Source organism: Aulonocara stuartgranti (genome assembly GCF_965226115.1).
Source record: "Aulonocara stuartgranti genome assembly, chromosome: 1".
Lineage (NCBI taxonomy): Eukaryota > Metazoa > Chordata > Actinopteri > Cichliformes > Cichlidae > Aulonocara > Aulonocara stuartgranti.
This window is the reverse complement of record NC_138939.1, coordinates 25,767,480-25,786,173: the sequence shown is the minus strand read 5'-3', so window position 1 is coordinate 25,786,173 and position 18,694 is coordinate 25,767,480.

The window sequence follows — 18,694 nt, the reverse complement described above, 5'->3', positions numbered from 1 at the left end:
GCTTTGTGTTTCACCTTTGTCTTCCTGTGGGTGGAAATAAATCATTTGTTTTCTGTCACCTCGCTTCCGGGTTGGTTTCTGCGCCTGTGTCCATCCCTGTTCCCTCGTGCCGTTGAGCCGTGACAATATTTCACTGATCACGGACATAGTGTTATTTCTTTTTCTTTGATTCTCTAGTGCTTTGTGTGTTACTACGCCTCATGACATGTGACCTCCCACTCTAAGGAAGAGGAGGATGTAGAACAAACATGGACCAGCAGACAACTGCCCACACACTTAAACACATACTTGCACTGACACGCATGCATAGCTCGCTGGTCTATCAAGACTTTCTGGTCTTAAACTGTCAAGGGAGAGCAAGCCTGCATGAATGTGGCACTGGCTTGTTATCGCAACAATCTCTCAACAGCCTTTATTTCAAAAGATGACACATGGTGATGCCTTTTATAATTAAAACTCAAGTGGCTCTCTTTCATTTATTTATTCAGGCACGGCTGTTTCTTCCCTTCCACTTTCATGCTTGTTCAAATTGATTTAACTTTTAAAATTGTCAGTACAAAATAGGTTAGCTACTGCAATTACAAAAGTTCTAATTAAAAGCAGAATGCAAATATATTCATAATTGTGTTGCTGTCTTATCTGTTTCATGGCTGGTGTTACTTTAAAGCAGGCGGGGAGAAAATTAACCTGTGAGAGAGAGGTCGCGAGGTAGAGAGAGAGAGAGAAAGGGGGGAGAAAGAGGGATTTTCCACAAAGTTGTTTCAAATCTTAAACTATGCAATAATGAACATGATAAAAAAACAGCCATTAAATCCAGAGTCACAGAGTCCAAGTTAAGCACATTCATGCAAACCAAATGTTTTTATAGACTCCATCCATTTGTAAAACATGAAATAATTTTTATCCCGGTGGAGATAAAAATTACTTTTTTTAATCTCACCTTTGTGCCCCCCTCCCCCTGAGATCTGCAGCTTTTTCTTATGTATACCTCAAATTTGAGGTATACATAAGGACTGCTGTGTGCGGCATCCTGCAGTTAGAAACTCTTGCTATGAAACACGTCTCTGGAACAATTAAGCACAGGCTTTGTGGGGTGTACAAATATTGGTGCAGCTGCTGTGATGGGCTAAGAGAAAAAAGCAGATGCGCTCCTGAGCAAAAAGATCAATCTGATCATCATTTACTTGCAGTCCATAATGCTTTAAAAAATGCTACTGAACACAGTTATTCTCACATATGTATTAACTTCCAAGCAACAGAGTTAAATCAGAATTTAAAATAGCAGTATTTTGTTATGTGGAAATTTGACATTATTTCATATTAAATATTTCAAATTCAAATTTTTATTTGTCACGTACACAGTCATACACAGTACGATATGTAGTGAAATGCTTGGACAACTGCTCGTGACCTAAAGAAAACAAAAAAGGAAAAGGCTATGAATAAGAAAGGAAATAAATATGAAAAATTAAAAAGGGTAAATTTAACTAGGAAGGAATAAAATATAAATTAAGGTTAAAAATGAAATAACTGTACAACACAAATTAGAATGAAGGGTAAATTTAACTGGGAAGAATAAGATAAAATATATAAATTAAAGTTGAAAATAAAATAACTGTACAACAAAATACACAATATAGAACTATATAAGAATGTATGAAGAAATCTAAATATAAATAAATATATACACAATAACAGCAGCTGTACAAGTATTAACCGGAAATGAAGAATATAGTGACCAGTGTTGTGCAAAAACAAAGTCCAGAAAGTCCAGTGTGTGTGTAAGAACTGTATGTGTGGGTCAGTACTGTGTGGTGGTGTGATTGAGAGACCGTATCGCCTGCGGGAAGAAGCTCCTCCTCAGTCTCTCTGTGTTGGTCTTCAGGGAGCGGAATCGCTTTCCTGACCTCAGCAGAGAGAACAGTCTGTTGTTGGGATGGCTGAGGTCCTTCACGATCTTCCTGGCCTTGGTCCGGCACCGCCTGCTGTAGATTGAGTGCAGGTCAGGGAGCTCGGAGCGGATACACAGCTGGCTAAATTGTGCTGTTTTGTTAAACTGAGGTTAGCATGGTGTTGTGATGATTAGCATCATAATCTCACAGGGAGAAGTCCTGGGTTTGAATCCTGTGGTCACCTGGGGCCTTTCTGTGTGGGTGCTCTCCAGGTACTCTGGCTTGGTCCCCCAGTCCGAATTGCAGAATGGCAGATAGAGACAAAATACTGTTAACCTGACTGTCTGCAGTTTTTACACGCTTACATACACACGCAGTTACTGTCCCTCCATTTACAAAGGCAGAGGTATCACGGTGTAATTATTTTATGTGTCATTGTTTTTTCCCCCCTGTGTAATAATACAGGGAGTGCAGAATTATTAGGCAAGTTGTATTTTTGAGGAATATTTTTATTATTGAACAACAACCATGTTCTCAATGAACCCAAAAAACTCATTAATATCAAAGCTGAATGTTTTTGGAAGTAGTTTTTAGTTTGTTTTTAGTTTTAGCTATTTTAGGGGGATATCTGTGTGTGCAGGTGACTATTACTGTGCATAATTATTAGGCAACTTAACAAAAAACAAATATATACCCATTTCAATTATTTATTTTTACCAGTGAAACCAATATAACATCTCCACATTCACAAATATACATTTCTGACATTCAAAAACAAAACAAAAACAAATCAGCGACCAATATAGCCACCTTTCTTTGCAAGGACACTCAAAAGCCTGCCATCCATGGATTCTGTCAGTGTTTTGATCTGTTCACCATCAACATTGCGTGCAGCAGCAACCACAGCCTCCCAGACACTGTTCAGAGAGGTGTACTGTTTTCCCTCCTTGTAAATCTCACATTTGATGATGGACCACAGGTTCTCAATGGGGTTCAGATCAGGTCATGTCATTAGTTTTTCTTCTTTTATACCCTTTCTTGCCAGCCACGCTGTGGAGTACTTGGACGCGTGTGATGGAGCATTGTCCTGCATGAAAATCATGTTTTTCTTGAAGGATGCAGACTTCTTCCTGTACCACTGCTTGAAGAAGGTGTCTTCCAGAAACTGGCAGTAGGACTGGGAGTTGAGCTTGACTCCATCCTCAACCCGAAAAGGCCCCACAAGCTCATCTTTGATGATACCAGCCCAAACCAGTACTCCACCTCCACCTTGCTGGTGTCTGAGTCGGACTGGAGCTCTCTGCCCTTTACCAATCCAGCCACGGGCCCATCAAGACTCACTCTCATTTCATCAGTCCATAAAACCTTAGAAAAACCAGTCTTGAGATATTTCTTGGCCCAGTCTTGACGTTTCAGCTTGTGTGTCTTGTTCAGTGGTGGTCGTCTTTCAGCCTTTCTTACCTTGGCCATGTCTCTGAGTATTGCACACCTTGTGCTTTTGGGCACTCCAGTAATGTTGCAGCTCTGAAATATGGCCAAACTGGTGGCAAGTGGCATCTTGGCAGCTGCACGCTTGACTTTTCTCAGTTCCATCCATCCATTCGCTGCCGCTTACCCTTTTCAGGGTCGCGGGGGGTGCTGGAGCCAATCCCAGCTGTCATAGGGCGAGAGGCGGGGTACACCCTGGACAGGTCGCCAGTCTGTCGCAAGGCTAACACACAAGGACAGACAACCATTCATACTCACATTCACTCACAGATTCACACCTAGTGGCAATTTGGATTATCCAATTAACCTATCCCCACAAACTGCATGTCTTTGGACGGTGGGAGGAAGCCGGAGTACCCGGAGGGAACCCACGCAGACACGGGGAGAACATGCAAACTCCACACAGAAAGACCCTGGCCTGATGGTGGAATTGAACTCAGGACCTTCTTGCTGTGTGGCAACAGTGCTAACCACCGTGCCTCCGGGTACTCCGGCTTTCTCCCACTGTCCAAAGACATGCACTTAGTGGGGATAGGTTAATTGGTTAATCCAAATTGCCCATAGGTGTGAATGTGCGAGTGAATGTGAGTGCAAATGGTTGTCTGTCTGTGTGTGTTGGCCCTGCGACAGACTGGCGACCTGTCCAGGGTGTACCCCGCCTCTCGCCCTATGACAGCTGGGATAGGCTCCAGCGCCGCCGCGACCCTGAAAAGGATAAGTGGACGCGAATGGATGGATGGATGGATGGATGTCATTAGACCACACCCCCTTCTCAGTACAGAGATGCACATCACCTAATATGCTTAATTGGTAGTAGGCTTTCGAGCCTATAAAGCTTGGGGTAAGACAACATGCATGAAGAGGATGATGTGGACAAAATACTCATTTGCCTAATAATTCTGCACTCCCTGTATTCAACATTGCTTTTTTTTTTTTTTTTTTTTTTGGCCTGTCCCGTTTGGCTCTTTTGCCATCAGAATTGTTGTCTAAAGGCGAAGAAAGATGCCCAACGGATTTACTTTACCAAACTGACCATCCCAGCCTTGCCGTAATGGTCCATTTGATTCACCTTTTATTGTTTATTTTATTTTCACTTACTGAATACGGGACAGACTTGACTGGGGGAAAGAAGGGGAGAAAGAAAGAGGGAAAGAGAAACAGCTGGGAAGAGGGACGGGGGAGAAGGGCAAAAGACAAAAACCAACAGAACGGGCAGAGAAAAAAAAAATGCATATATCAATCACCTGGATCACCTGCTGAGAAAGAAAAAAGAAAGCAAGCAGAAGAGAACAAGAGTAATAGAATAAACAACATCACAATGATATATGGGAATATGACAGTAAATACTAAATGTTAAACATTATTGTGCAGCACATAAGATCAACAGAACACAGTGTGCTTTGAGGTAGGAGCCAAAAAGGGTGTAGTTTGTGGGTGTGATCACCCGTGTGTACACCTGTGAGCATGGACGCGCTTGTTTTTTGTTTTTTAAAAGGTTCCTTCATGTAATAATCTGCTAGAGGGTGTGGGGGGGCCACAGCCCCGTCCTCCAGGGCGTGAAGCAGGTGTGGAGGAGATCAAAACTCCAGACATCCAGAGGCCCCCAGAACACAAGAGACCAAGGAAGACCAACAGAGGGGCAGCTGCGCCACTGTCCCGGAAAGAGCTGAGGAGAGTCCCAGATGAGGGCTCACTCAGCAGCCGCGGAGCAGAAGCCAGGGGGAGTTGCAGTGACGCGCCCGTGAGCTCCGCCGGCAGCCAGCTGCGCCTGAGTGACCGAGTATTCAACATTGCTATCAATACATTTTTCAAAAAATGCTTCTCTGTGCAAAATGGGTTCAAAAACACAAACAGCTGTGGGACAATGTTTGTCCGTGATTTAGACAGGGGGAACAAATTGTGGCAGCATCAACCTGATATTATTTGTATCCCGCTGTAACTTTACTGTATGAAGAGCTAACATCTCCAAAATGTCAGGAGTGGTTAGTCATTATACGAAGTGTTTGTGAACTAAAAATCAAGAATGTGGGATTCAGTTTGTCCGTGATTTGGAGAGCCCAGCGCATGCACCCGATGCAGGGAAAACTAATTCTGTCGCAGAGACCTACCTTGACACTTGTGTAAATGAAGCCAAAGGGAAGATATGCTTCACCATATTTTCTAGTCTTTGGCTTGAAAGGTTGGTTTGGAAACATATTTGGCGATAATTCATCTCCTGCTTTGCGTTTGTGTGGGAGCTCTGTCAAAAACCTGTCAATTATGCTAGCAGTGTCCAAGCGTCCTTTTTTTTTTCTTTTCACCCCCCCCCCCCTGCAATGGCTCTGCGGCCCCCCTAGGGGGTGGGCCCCACACTTTGGGAACCTCTGCATTAGGCACTGAAGCGTTAGATCAAGACTTTTGCACAGTATTATATGTTCAAAACTGGAGTTACTGTTCACTTTGGTCTCAGTTTACTTACTTTACTGGCTGATTTAGCCAGACTATAGTCTGGCTAAATCAGAACATTGATATATCAATGTTCTGCTTGCCACCCACTCCTAGATAGGACTCAGCCTTTTCATTTACAAAACAACAACAACAAAAAACGAGGCACAATCATAGCAACTCTGTGTTTAACACCATTACCAGCTGTTTCAGTCGATGTAAATTCCAGCCCTGCTCACACCCAAATTTTTTTAGATTTTTATATCATGGCCAGAGATGGGCAGTAACGCGTTACTTGTAATGCGTTACTGTAATCTGATTACTTTTTTCAAGTAACGAGTAAATAAGGGATTACTATTGCAAAAACGGTAATTAGATTACTGTTACTTTCCCGTAGGAACGCTGCGTTACTGCGTTACTAAAACCGTGATTTTTTGCAAGAATGTCTCATGACAGTGACGTAAGCGAGTGCGCCGCTAGTGACAACAGCTGTGTGCAGATCAACAATGGATCACATATCGATTGTGGGAGAGAGTATGAGCGTGCAGAGTTTAAAGCGTGGAAGTACTGACCTTACTTTGAGTTTGATTCCATAAAAAGTGACAAAAACATTAGCGTCCATCGTGCGTGGGAAGAAAACTTCTTTTTACAGCGAAAAAAAACCCCTAAACTTCCAAGCAAGCACCGAGTGCGCAACGACGTAATGGGAAACTCACAGAGAAACTCGCGGATTCTTCAACTGACCGCTGCGGCACACCTGCACCAGGGTAACCCTCCGCCTACGCCACTCCTGCTTTACAGGTGAAAATAGAGCAACAGGACCGCTGAGTCTTTGACTTTATTTATTTTCTGCTGTGTTTTACTTGCATCTATTTAAAAGAGTGAGTGTAAACACAAAAAATATTTTATATTATGTGCTGGAATGTGCAGAAAATAGATTTAAATGTTAAACTAATTTATTCAAGTCAGAGAATGGTGCATATAATTAAATGTTTGCTTGATGCATAAAGTTAAAAGATTAAAACTAATGAAACAAGTTTTAAAAAGAGACTTTTCCATTTGATTACATTTTGTATGATGGATTATGTAGAAAAAGTAGAATTGGGCTGAAAGATCTATGGCTTTATCACCTCTTCAGGTTGTAAATCGTGTTTTTAAAAAGTAACTAAGTAACTAAGTAATTAATTACTTTTGAAAATAAGCAATCAGTAAAGTAACGGGATTACTTTTTTGGGGAAGTAATCAGTAATTAGTTACTGATTACTTTTTTCAAGTAACTTGACCAACACTGATCATGGCTGTATAAAAAGTGACACAATCCCCATTTAGAAGAAGGAATGGTGTACGTGCAAATCCAACTCAAGACTGGAAAAGAGAGGGATTGTTCTTGGCATGAAGTTCATGAGAGCGTCCAACTGTCCTGTTACAAAACCTCTGAATCACTGACCATGCCTTAGTGTGCACAGGTAAACAGATTACTCCTGAATCTGACAGCATGCTCAGTGGTTGCAGTATATACAGTCAGCACCTGCCCCCTGTCAAGCTTTAGGCTCTGAAGTCTGAAATCTCTGGCCCTTCTTAGCTTATCCAGCTGAAGGAGCGATCAGCTTATGGAATAGTGAAGCATCTGTCATTCATCCATCCTATCCTCTTACAATTCCTAATAACGTCATTTAAAACATCAAAAAGGGTCATCTCCCCATTCCCACAACTACAGCATAAATAGTAACACATTATAACACACACTATTTTATAGTGATGGCCCCCAATGACCTCTTCACATTTGACAGACTGATTTTTTCTTTTGTGCATTTAAAAAGTTTCACTAGACAACCTCTCCTTCAGTCAGCATCATTATCAACAGAACTATGCTTCTCCTGTACAAAAATAACATCTAGCTTTTTATAAGAGCATAGTCTTTCATCGCTGGCTCACTTTAAGTTCAGGGCTGCCTATTCTTATATCACCCATAGCACAAAAGAGGGGGTGGTGAAACGGAACGAAAAAAGGAATGAAACTAAAGAAAAACAAAGTAAAATAACTACTAGACTTATTTAGCAACTGTTAACTGATTTTTAGGCTTTAGGACTATTTTGGGATCAAGGTCGTCTGGATCAGTGAAAGCTTTCTCCATTAAGCACACTGGATATTTCTGAAAACCACTGACAGAAACTGAACTGATGAAAAGCTTAAAATCAAGAATTAGGTCTTCAGTTATAACATTCAGTGCTTATTCTGTGTGACTAAAGATTTTTTTTTAATACTAAAACAGCTGCTATTTCTGACAGCCCATAACTGAGAGGAAGCTGAAGAATCCAGCTTCATTCACTTTTCAAGTGGACTGCCACAGATACAACTTTTCTTTTCCTATTGTCTTTACAAAAGTTAGCTGTTACTATTTCACTTTCCTTGCCAACAAAAAGACGAGTATTTGTGCAGCTTCAGGATCAATGTGTGATTGTTGTATAACCTTGCCCTAGACTTGTATTCTGTTCTCATTTCTGTTTTGCCCCCTTTGATCTCAATGTTTTATGCTTTTTGTGTTGTTTTTGTCTTCTGTTTTTTATTCTGCTGTGCTCTTAGTGTTTCATTCTTTACTACGCATTGCAGCCTCAGTTACTTGTGGTTTCTGTGCCACAGGTTCACCTGTCATTGGCCTCAGGTTTCACTTGACAAGGATGGATGAGATGCTCCTTCACTGCACACCCAGTACATTTAATCTTGTCTGAAGATGCATAGTGTAATCAGAGTTATTTATACCAGACTGAATGTCTAGATTCACAACCTCAAATCCAAAAAAACATGTGCTGCTGTGTAAAAGGTAAATTTAAAACCCCCCAAAACAGAATGCAGTGATTTGCAAATCATGTTAACCCATATTTTATTTACAACAGAACACAGAATATAAGGGGAGAAAATTCACCATTTGAAGAAAAATGGTAGAGGTTCACAAATCTGAAAAAAGCATGTAAAATAAATCAAATAAAATGGCAAAGGAAAGATACCTTATCATATTCAGAACATAATATGATGAAAGGACTCAGAGAATCTGTAAAAATCTCTGTATGCAAGGGAGAAGGCCGATTCAATAAATACAGTATTAGATGCTCTCGATCAACAGACCCTGTTATAACTACATTAAAAACAGACATGGTTCTGTCATGGAAATCACTGTATGTGGTTCCAAAAATCATAAATGAATAAAGTCCATTGTGCCATCCACAAATGCAGGCTAAAGCTCTGTCATGCAAAGAAGGCGACATATCTGAACATCTGTGAAAATGCACTGAGGTAACGTGGAAAATTCCTCTGTGGTCAGTCGAGTCAAAATTAAAAATGTCTTTGCAAAACATGGATGCCACACTAAAGTGAAGAGCAGCTATCAACTTGTTATCAGCACTTAGTTCAAAAACCTTCATCTTCTTATGCATTGGGTTGTAGAAGTGTCTGTGCAAATGGCAGCTTGCACATCTGGAAAGGCACCATCACTGGTAAAAGATATGAATATGAAGACTTTAGAGTAATGTATGACAATGCTAAACCACATTCTGCATATATTACAACATCGTGGCTTCATAGTAGAAGAGTCCAGATGTTGAACGGGCCAACAGTCCAGACTTTGTACCAAGTGAAAACATTTGGAGCATCATGAAATATAAAATACATCAAAGAGGAGAGTTATAATGTTACATCGGAGAAGGAAGTAACAACATTACTCTCCCAAAGAACCAACAACTGGTCTCCTCAGTTCTCAGACATTTATGGATCTTTTCTTTTTGAAGTGGTAAACTTAGCTTCTCCTAACTCGCTAAGATGTGTTGCTGTGATCAAATTCAAAATGAGCTTCTGAGTTTCTTAACATTGTATACGGTAATTTTTTCAGTTTCAGTTTGATGTTTTCTATGTTGTGAATAAGGTATAACTGTAAATTGTTACAGCCTGCTTTTATTTAAATTTTACAAATTGTCCAGAATTTTTAAATTAAAAAACATGATTCTTGTACAGAAATGTACAAAAACAGGAATTAAATGCACTTAATTTACATTGTCTAAAAATAAAGTTCTTCAACTTTCTTTTAGCGAGACATTAAAAAAAAAAAAGCCTCTCTATTCAGCATGGAAAGGAGGGTATCATATTGGGCTCACTTGAATGCTACCTGGTGGCTTGACAGTCTTGTAGGTATGTGATGAAAAAGCATCAGGAGCAGCAATAACATATACTGGATGAGAATAGTTTGACTGGATGCTCTGTACCAGGTATGAGTCTATAATAGACAGAAAAGAAAATGCAGAAGTGTGAGAAGCATAATTAAAAAAACAAAACAAACAAACATCAAAACAAAACAGAACAAAGGTCTTCTTATATTACTATATTTGTCTGTTTATCTGTTGGGTTTTTTGTGTATTCATAAAGGTTTTGTACTTAGCAGCTCTTCCATAGATGCTCATGACAGGCTCATTGGTCAATGCCATTAAAAAAATGGTTTAATGTAGATTAATCTACTCCCAGATGTCAAGATGTACATGCTGACTAAATATTAAACAACAACAACAACAACAAAAACTACTAGGGTACTCATTACCTAGAAACACATAGGTTTAGCTTGCAAGGGTCTGGTGGTTTATGAGAACAGGGTGGCCTGGGATGGGGTTAAATTCCCAGCCTAAATTACTGTTTTCAATCTGCTAATGCAGCAGGTTTAGAGACCAGCAATGGTCCTGTCAGTTCAGTTGGGTGTATTTTAAGGTGAAGTTGAGGGAAAGGATCTGCTTCATCAGAATATTTTAATATGCCAGTAAAATATTCAAGTCAAGTCAAGAAGCTAGTTTTAACAACAGCTGCTGACCTAAGTGCTATATATAATAAATCACCAAAACCATAAAACATACAATAAAATTCTAAATTTCTAGACAGCAAAGTGAAAAAAGCTCAGTAAAAGAACACAAATGAAAGTACTTGGAACTCAGAGCTGAGACAGGATAAAAATTGGTTTTGAGAGCGTCATTGTTGGGGAGATCCTGATGTGAGAGAACTGTTTGATTCACAGTTTTGGACCAACTCCTGGAAAGGCCTGATTTTCCTATGCTTTAATCTGAACCTCGCGACAGCTACGAGCATTTGCTCAACACAACTCAGTGATCTAATGTGTGCAAACTTAAAAGATCAGAGAAGTAAGAAAGGGACAATCCATACAATGTCTTATGAGTTAAATCTTAAAAATTATTCTAAAACTGATTAGCAGACAGTATAGAGAAGCCAATATGGAGAATATGTGGTCTTGCCTTTGCATGTTAGTTATTAAATGCACCTCAGCATTTTGGACCAGCTATAGTCATCTAAGCAGTGACAGACTGACACCTGAATAAAGACTATGTCAGTAGACAAGTTGAGACAAAATGAAGATATGGCTAGCTCTCTCAAACTCTCTGAAGAAGAAGAAAAAAGAAGCAAGGTTTAACAGGAATTGAATGTGTTTGTTAAGTTAGATAAGTCAAAAATCACGTGCAGTTTCCTAGAAAATTGTTTTTTTGGTTTGTTTGGTTTTTAAAAATAAATCTCAGGCGCACTAAATGCAGCGAGCTCTTTTTTTCTGTTCATTTAAGTTCATGCACATCTTTTGGACTGCTGAATGGTTTTTGTTTCCAATGAGCCTAGAGTGAGCATATGAATTGATCATGTATTCCCCAGCCTAACTGTAAAACGTCTATTGGTTAAATAAGATTTAAACCATTACAGTGGAGTCTATTTGAAAGGTCTGGAGCTGAAGAAAGACAACTTTCTCAGGACTTTGTAAATAAAAGGAAAATCAGTCTGAAGTTGGGTAAAACTGTTGGATCCAGGCTTGCTGTTTAAGAATAGGCTCCGAAACAGCATGTTTAAAAAATAAGCAGGCACACACCTAGACTGAAGACTGCTTTTGTTAATCGACAGCTCACTCACAGTGTGTACTTCCACAGTGTCAAAACATCCTTCAGTTGGCGAGATGGAACAATATCCAGAGGATATCTCGTGGGTTTCAAGTGGCTGACTGCTTTATTCAGCAGTCAAAAAGATGCGCATGAAGTGGTCAAAAGCAACGTAGGTTGATGGGTCAGTGACAGGGGGGATAATATGAGACCTAATATAAGCAATTGCTATCAACAAAGAATTTCAGTAAGTTCTGGCACATTGCTTTAGATGCTACAAGAGGGGGAGCACTGAAAGAATTAATAACTGAGTTAATAATACCAAATGAAACACTGGGACTGTGACAATTGTTAGCCACAATCACAGAAATCTAATTTCTTTGCGTTGCTCTTACAACCTTCTGATAATTTAATAGAAATTCTCTAAATACATCAAAAGCCACCAGAAGTATATCCTTTTTTTAAAAATCCATTTTTGTTCAGCTTTTCTGTGCACCGTTCTGAGTATTCTGGTGGCATTATTCAATCAAGGCTGAGCTTCCAGATGTTGACTCCTAGTTGTGAGATGAGCAATGGAATAAAGAAATTCTCAACAGGTGGAATTAATCAGAGAGAGTGAGTGGTCAGTCATCAACTGAATTGACCTATCAAACAGTGAGGCATGATTACTACTATGATAAGCACAAGCACTTATTACAGGTATGCAGTTAAGCATTTTGTTGTGAGTGCAATTATTTTTTGACCAATTCCGATTTTTTGTTAACTCCATAACTGACACCATATATAAGCAAAAATCTACTTTTCTTGAATGCAAAATATTAATTTTATAATGAAAGACATTTTTCGACTCTCTATCTTAAACTGAAAATAAAGTGCTCCCCTTCCAGCCTACTAAACAAAAACAGGTGCGACAGATTTGCATGGCAAAACAAATGTCACTAATTTTCCAGTATCCTTTGCTCATACCGAGGCTCTTGCTGAGTTGGCATTTATGACATGTAAGCATGTGGGTGTCATGGCTAACGGATAGACTCAAGTGCAAACAGCATTCTGGCAAGAAACAGGTGACAATTTATTTACAAAAAGTGAAACCACAGTATGATATGTATATATACAGTGAGTGGGGCAGGGGTCCAGGGGGTGGAGAGAAGAAAATCCACATTCGCTCTTCTCCACAGTACAATCTCCGCCGGTCCTCTTCCACACACACTCACTCCTCTTCATCCACTCTCGCTCCGATTTCCACTCACGCCGACACGCTCAGGGATCACAGCAAAGGGTCCACCACCAGTTCTCTCTATACACAGAGAGCTCGACTAGAACCAATAGGCAAAAATACACAGAGAGTCTTTTTGAGAGAAAGCTTAGAGCACGAACACGGGAGGTTCAACGTTCCAGCGACGACTGCTCTGTGCCGCAGCGTTAAATAGTCATAGAGAACACCAGCAGATCACTAACAGGCGGTGGCAATCACCGCAGGTGTGTGGGCCAAGAGCAGGCAAGCAGGAGAGAGGGAGTGGGATAAAACAAAACAAAACCTGTGGCCATCATGAGCCAGCCGGAGAGGCACGGGGACCATGACAGTGGTACATGACTATCTGCCTGTGCCACACCGACTGGTCACCAGTCCAGTCTGAGCACGTTGAAAATTAACCAACACTGGTCCCTGAGCAGTCAATTGGCACATTTCCAACTTGAAAGCACCAGGTCTATTGCCAACCTAAACATATAAACATGAAGAGTTGGAGAGCGACACAAATGGATGCTCAACAAGTCATCAATCACGGTTCAGTCCTCCTGGTAACTTAGGAAGATAAACCTCCCACTGCAAAGATTTCATTCTTGGTATAGTTCACTTTTTTAGTTGAGACTTTTTCAGAGGTTTAAAATGAACTAATCTACCTTTTTGTTTTACAACTTTATGTTTTGTTTACTTCCAAAAAGAAAGAGACTTAGAAAAAAAATCCTTCAATCAGCGACACATTTATCACAATGGACCTGATGGTCACACACAGTGGCGGTCCTAGCCTGTTTGGCGCCCTGGGCGAACACTCCCTCTGGCGCCCCCCCAAAACATATTAAGGATTGTACATTAGCATAAAGCTGTTGTACACACACACACATATGAAGAAAGAGAGAGTATGCATAGTATGCAAACGGCTACCAAACAGCCATCATAATTCGTCATACAATGAGAACAGGACAAATCAACAATTGATAATAAAATCTGTAACATAATGTATTGTTTGGAGTTTAGTCTGTTACTGTTGCTATTTTTACCTTTTCTTCTTGGAGCAACTGTAACCCACATTATTTCCTTAGGGATTAATAAAGTATTCTGATTGTTTCAGGATGACCTGCCATTATCCAATGACACATCTGCTTACCTGTATCTTTTGCTCGTTTCTCCTCCTCTTCTTTTCTCTTTATTCTAAACTGAGCACCTGATGGTTTTGAACTAGGGCTGAACGATATATCGCATTTGCGATAATATCGCGACATGATCAAGTGCAATTTTCTAACCGCAAAGGCTGCGATTATACTGCGATTATATTATACAATTCATGGGCTGCATCCTCCTGAGGCCGCATTTGTAGACCGATTACGTCACAGCGACCCGCCGAAGGCTGTCCAAATTACTACCATATCCCAGAATTCATAGCGCGGCCCAGCCAAACTCCAGTTTCCAGCAATGGCGGCCGCTACTAAGTTTTAAAATTACTCATACTAATCTTTCAGGGTCACAAAATAAACTTTTAACATATTTTCAGGTGAGAAAGTAGTTGTGTAAACATCAAATATCTGCTCGGTTTATCAAGATATCCCATATTTGCAAAAGTGCTTCGACGTTTTCAGAGGCGTCTGCTACCCACCAGCTCGACAGCTAGCCGGGAGCTCGAGGGTTACTGATGCGGCCGAGAACGGCACAACTCCCGGCACATCATTTTCAGATCACCGCGGAGTTTCGCTGCTCGGGTTAAACGTAATATATAAGTCACTTAGACAACCTAAAAATGTTATTGTTGGGCTTTTTTCAGTGTTTTGTTTGTTCGTGAGTAAATCGGTTTGGCTGAGATTAAAGTTATTAGATTAGATAAAATAAAACTTTATTAATCCCCCGGGTGGGTTCCTCCTTGGTTTTCACACAGCTGACTAAACGTCAAACAGAAAACTTATTAAACAGAAGTATGAGACAGTCGAGAATTTACGCCAGTGTCTGGTTATATTTTAGATAGCAAGAAGCAGACGGCCGAGTTTATTAAACTCCACCGAGACAGCGGTGACGCTAATCAGAACTAGACCGTCCAATTTCACGCCTTTAAACTTTAAAGGCGTGTTTGTGTGTGTGTTTATACAATTGCTATTATGTTTGCACTTTATGTGTAATGTTACTGACTGCAGAGATCAGTAAGATGTGTGTATTTTTTATTTATTAGTTTTATTTATTTAATATTATTTTTTAATTGAATGACTGTCTAGTAGTTCACAGATGTCGAAAAACTGAGTGTGGTAAAGCCACTGATTTTTTTTATGTATATTTCTGCAATCTGCACATTGTACTGACTTTCATTTTAATGTTTACACCAGGGTTCCTTGTCAGCACTTTATGCTCAGATGTTTGTAAGCTAAAAATAAACTATTGTGTATGTTCAAATATACTGTTGTGATTGAAGAAGTTAAATAAAAATGTCAGTCATCAATTCATGCATCACCTCATGTCATCATAACAGAGGTCTGTCTTCCAGGAAAGAACAGTTTAAAATTAATGTAATATAGTATTGGCCATACTATATGATGTATTGCTTGTCTTTGTTTAATAATACAGAAGACAAAGACCTTAAAAAATAATCGCATATCGCATCGCAATCGCAATATTGGGGCAAGAAATCGCAATTAGATTATTTTCCATAATCGTTCAGCCCTATTTTGAACTTTTCTTGTCCATCTTCCATTGGTTTTAATTTTGCACTGCAGTACAAACACACATCCCTCAACCCAAGGCCACAGCATGATCTAACACACCTACTCCTTAGTTCACAGATTCACTTTGTCTAGGGTGCATTTCTGAGATTTCACACAACCCAGGATTCAAATCATGAATACATAATGGGCTTGGATTTACATCATTATAAATGAAATACGCTCTATTTGGAAGCAGCCGGCCCCCCTCCCCTTTCGACGGGTTGTGTGTGAGACTTTGAATCATCAAACTGTAAATTTTAAATTGTTATTGATCCCTTTACCCCTAGTCCTAAAGTGTATATTTATTTTCTTACTCTTCTTATATATATTGTTTGTTTACTTGCACTGCTGTAACTGGAGCCTCGTCGTCTTGTCTCTCTATATACTGGACTGTAGCGGAGATGACAATAAAGTTTACTTTGACTTCAGCAGCGAGCAGGCGCACCGAGGGCTCTCGCACTCATTTTTCGCGTACAGAATTTTGAAAAAACATCGGTGCAAATTATAAGTCTGTATTATAATGTCTGGTGTTTTCGTGTTTGTTGGTTTGTTTTTATTTTGTTTTATTTTGCGAGTTGGTTATTAGATGCCGCTCCAGCCAGCCAGAGAAGCCCCCGCTGCCCCGCCCTCTCCTCCCTGCGCTGCAAGCAGCAGGCGCACCTCGCAAACGAAGGGCGCCCTTACTCCCAGCAAATGGGCGATAGAAAACGATCGGTGCCTATGCCATTCCCAAAATGCGCTGGCTGACGTCGGGGCAGCATGAGTACGAGCATTTTTATTTTTTTTTGCCGATGCCCGTGATGCCGCCCCCCACCACGATGCAACCGCCCAGGGCAACTGCCCGTGTCGACCATATCTAAAACCGCTACTGGCCACAAAGCAAACTGGGACTTCAGACAAAAGTTTGTCTACGAGTTGTGAGTTCTTTGCTAAAGGATGCTATTTTCTGACAACAAAGTCAGAGCTACTCTCTTGGAGCCCGAGGCAAAAAGTTATTAAAGCTCTCAATAAAGACTTCTAAGTCATTTTCTCTTACTTCAGTCCAGAAAGCTTTATAAAACTAAGAGTACATATATCAAATGGGCCTTCCATCACTGCACGCTCTGCTGTGGTGTGCTGTCTACACCTAAGTCCATGACTGTGGGTAACTCACTGCAGAAGGAGTCAAAGGCCATGATCACTATTGTACAGATGACAGCAAAACCCACAGCTTAGATCAATCAAAAAACATTTGTCATTGTGAACTAATGTGTGCTATGTATCTTCCACATGCACTTCCCTCCAGATCAGTCAAACTAAGCGTTTCAATGAGAGCTTGATTGCATGGCTTGAGGCAGCATGAGGTTCAACATGATTCCTATGTACCTGATGATTTCCTGTGCAACTGAAATCTCCTGTCAGAAATAAATCTTCTCAGGCCCACATGGACCACACTAAGGTTACATTAAAGGATGCAGCCCCATTTCAGGGTCTTGGAACGGGCTGTCCAGAATAAGATAGGACTGGACAATCGACACCTAATAAATCCACAGCTTCCATTTGTATTTTGTACTCTATGAAAATACGACAGGGTTAACCTGGGTAAACAAGTGACAAGTAGACTGTTTTTAAATCGTCTTAGCGACTTTATTGGTGATGAACCTGGACCTGAGTAAAAATATGTTTTATTCAAATGATGATGTGATGATGGTGCAAAATGTCTTTTTCCATCATTTGTAATTATTTTGGGGATCACACATATACAGGGAGTGCAGAATTATTAGGCAAATGAGTATTTTGTCCACATCATCCTCTTCATGCATGTTGTCTTACTCCAAGCTGTATAGGCTCGAAAGCCTACTACCAATTAAGCATATTAGGTGATGTGCATCTCTGTAATGAGAAGGGGTGTGGTCTAATGACATCAACACCCTATATCAGGTGTGCATAATTATTAGGCAACGTCCTTTCCTTTGGCAAAATGGGTCAAAAGAAGGACTTGACAGGCTCAGAAAAGTCAAAAATAGTGAGATATCTTGCAGAGGGATGCAGCAGTCTCAAAATTGCAAAGCTTCTGAAGCGTGATCATCGAACAATCAAGCGTTTCATTCAAAATAGTCAACAGGGTCGCAAGAAGCGTGTGGAAAAACCAAGGCACCAAATAACTGTCCATGAACTGAGAAAAGTCAAGCGTGCAGCTGCCAAGATGCCACCAGTTTGGCCATATTTCAGAGCTGCAACATCACTGGAGTGCCCAAAAGCACAAGGTGTGCAGTACTCAGAGACATGGCCAAGGTAAGAAAGGCTGAAAGACGACCACCACTGAACAAGACACACAAGCTGAAACGTCAAGACTGGGCCAAGAAATATCTCAAGACTGGTTTTTCTAAGGTTTTATGGACTGATGAAATGAGAGTGAGTCTTGATGGGCCAGATGGATGGGCCCGTGGCTGGATTGGTAAAGGGCAGAGCGCTCCAGTCCGACTCAGACGCCAGCAAGGTGGAGGTGGAGTACTGGTTTGGGCTGGTATCATCAAAGATGAGCTTGTGGGGCCTTTTCGGGTTGAGGATGGAGTCAAGCTCAACTCCCAGTCCTACTGCCAATTTCTGGAAGACACCTTCTTCAAGCAGTGGTACAGGAAGAAGTCTGCATCCTTCAAGAAAAACATGATTTTCATGCAGGACAATGCTCCATCACACGCGTCCAAGTACTCCACAGCGTGGCTGGCAAGAAAGGGTATAAAAGAAGAAAAACTAATGACATGGCCACCTTGTTCACCTGATCTGAACCCCATTGAGAACCTGTGGTCCATCATCAAATGTGAGATTTACAAGGAGGGAAAACAGTACACCTCTCTGAACAGTGTCTGGGAGGCTGTGGTTGCTGCTGCACGCAATGTTGATGGTGAACAGATCAAAACACTGACAGAATCCATGGATGGCAGGCTTTTGAGTGTCCTTGCAAAGAAAGGTGGCTATATTGGTCGCTGATTTGTTTTTGTTTTGTTTTTGAATGTCAGAAATGTATATTCGTGAATGTGG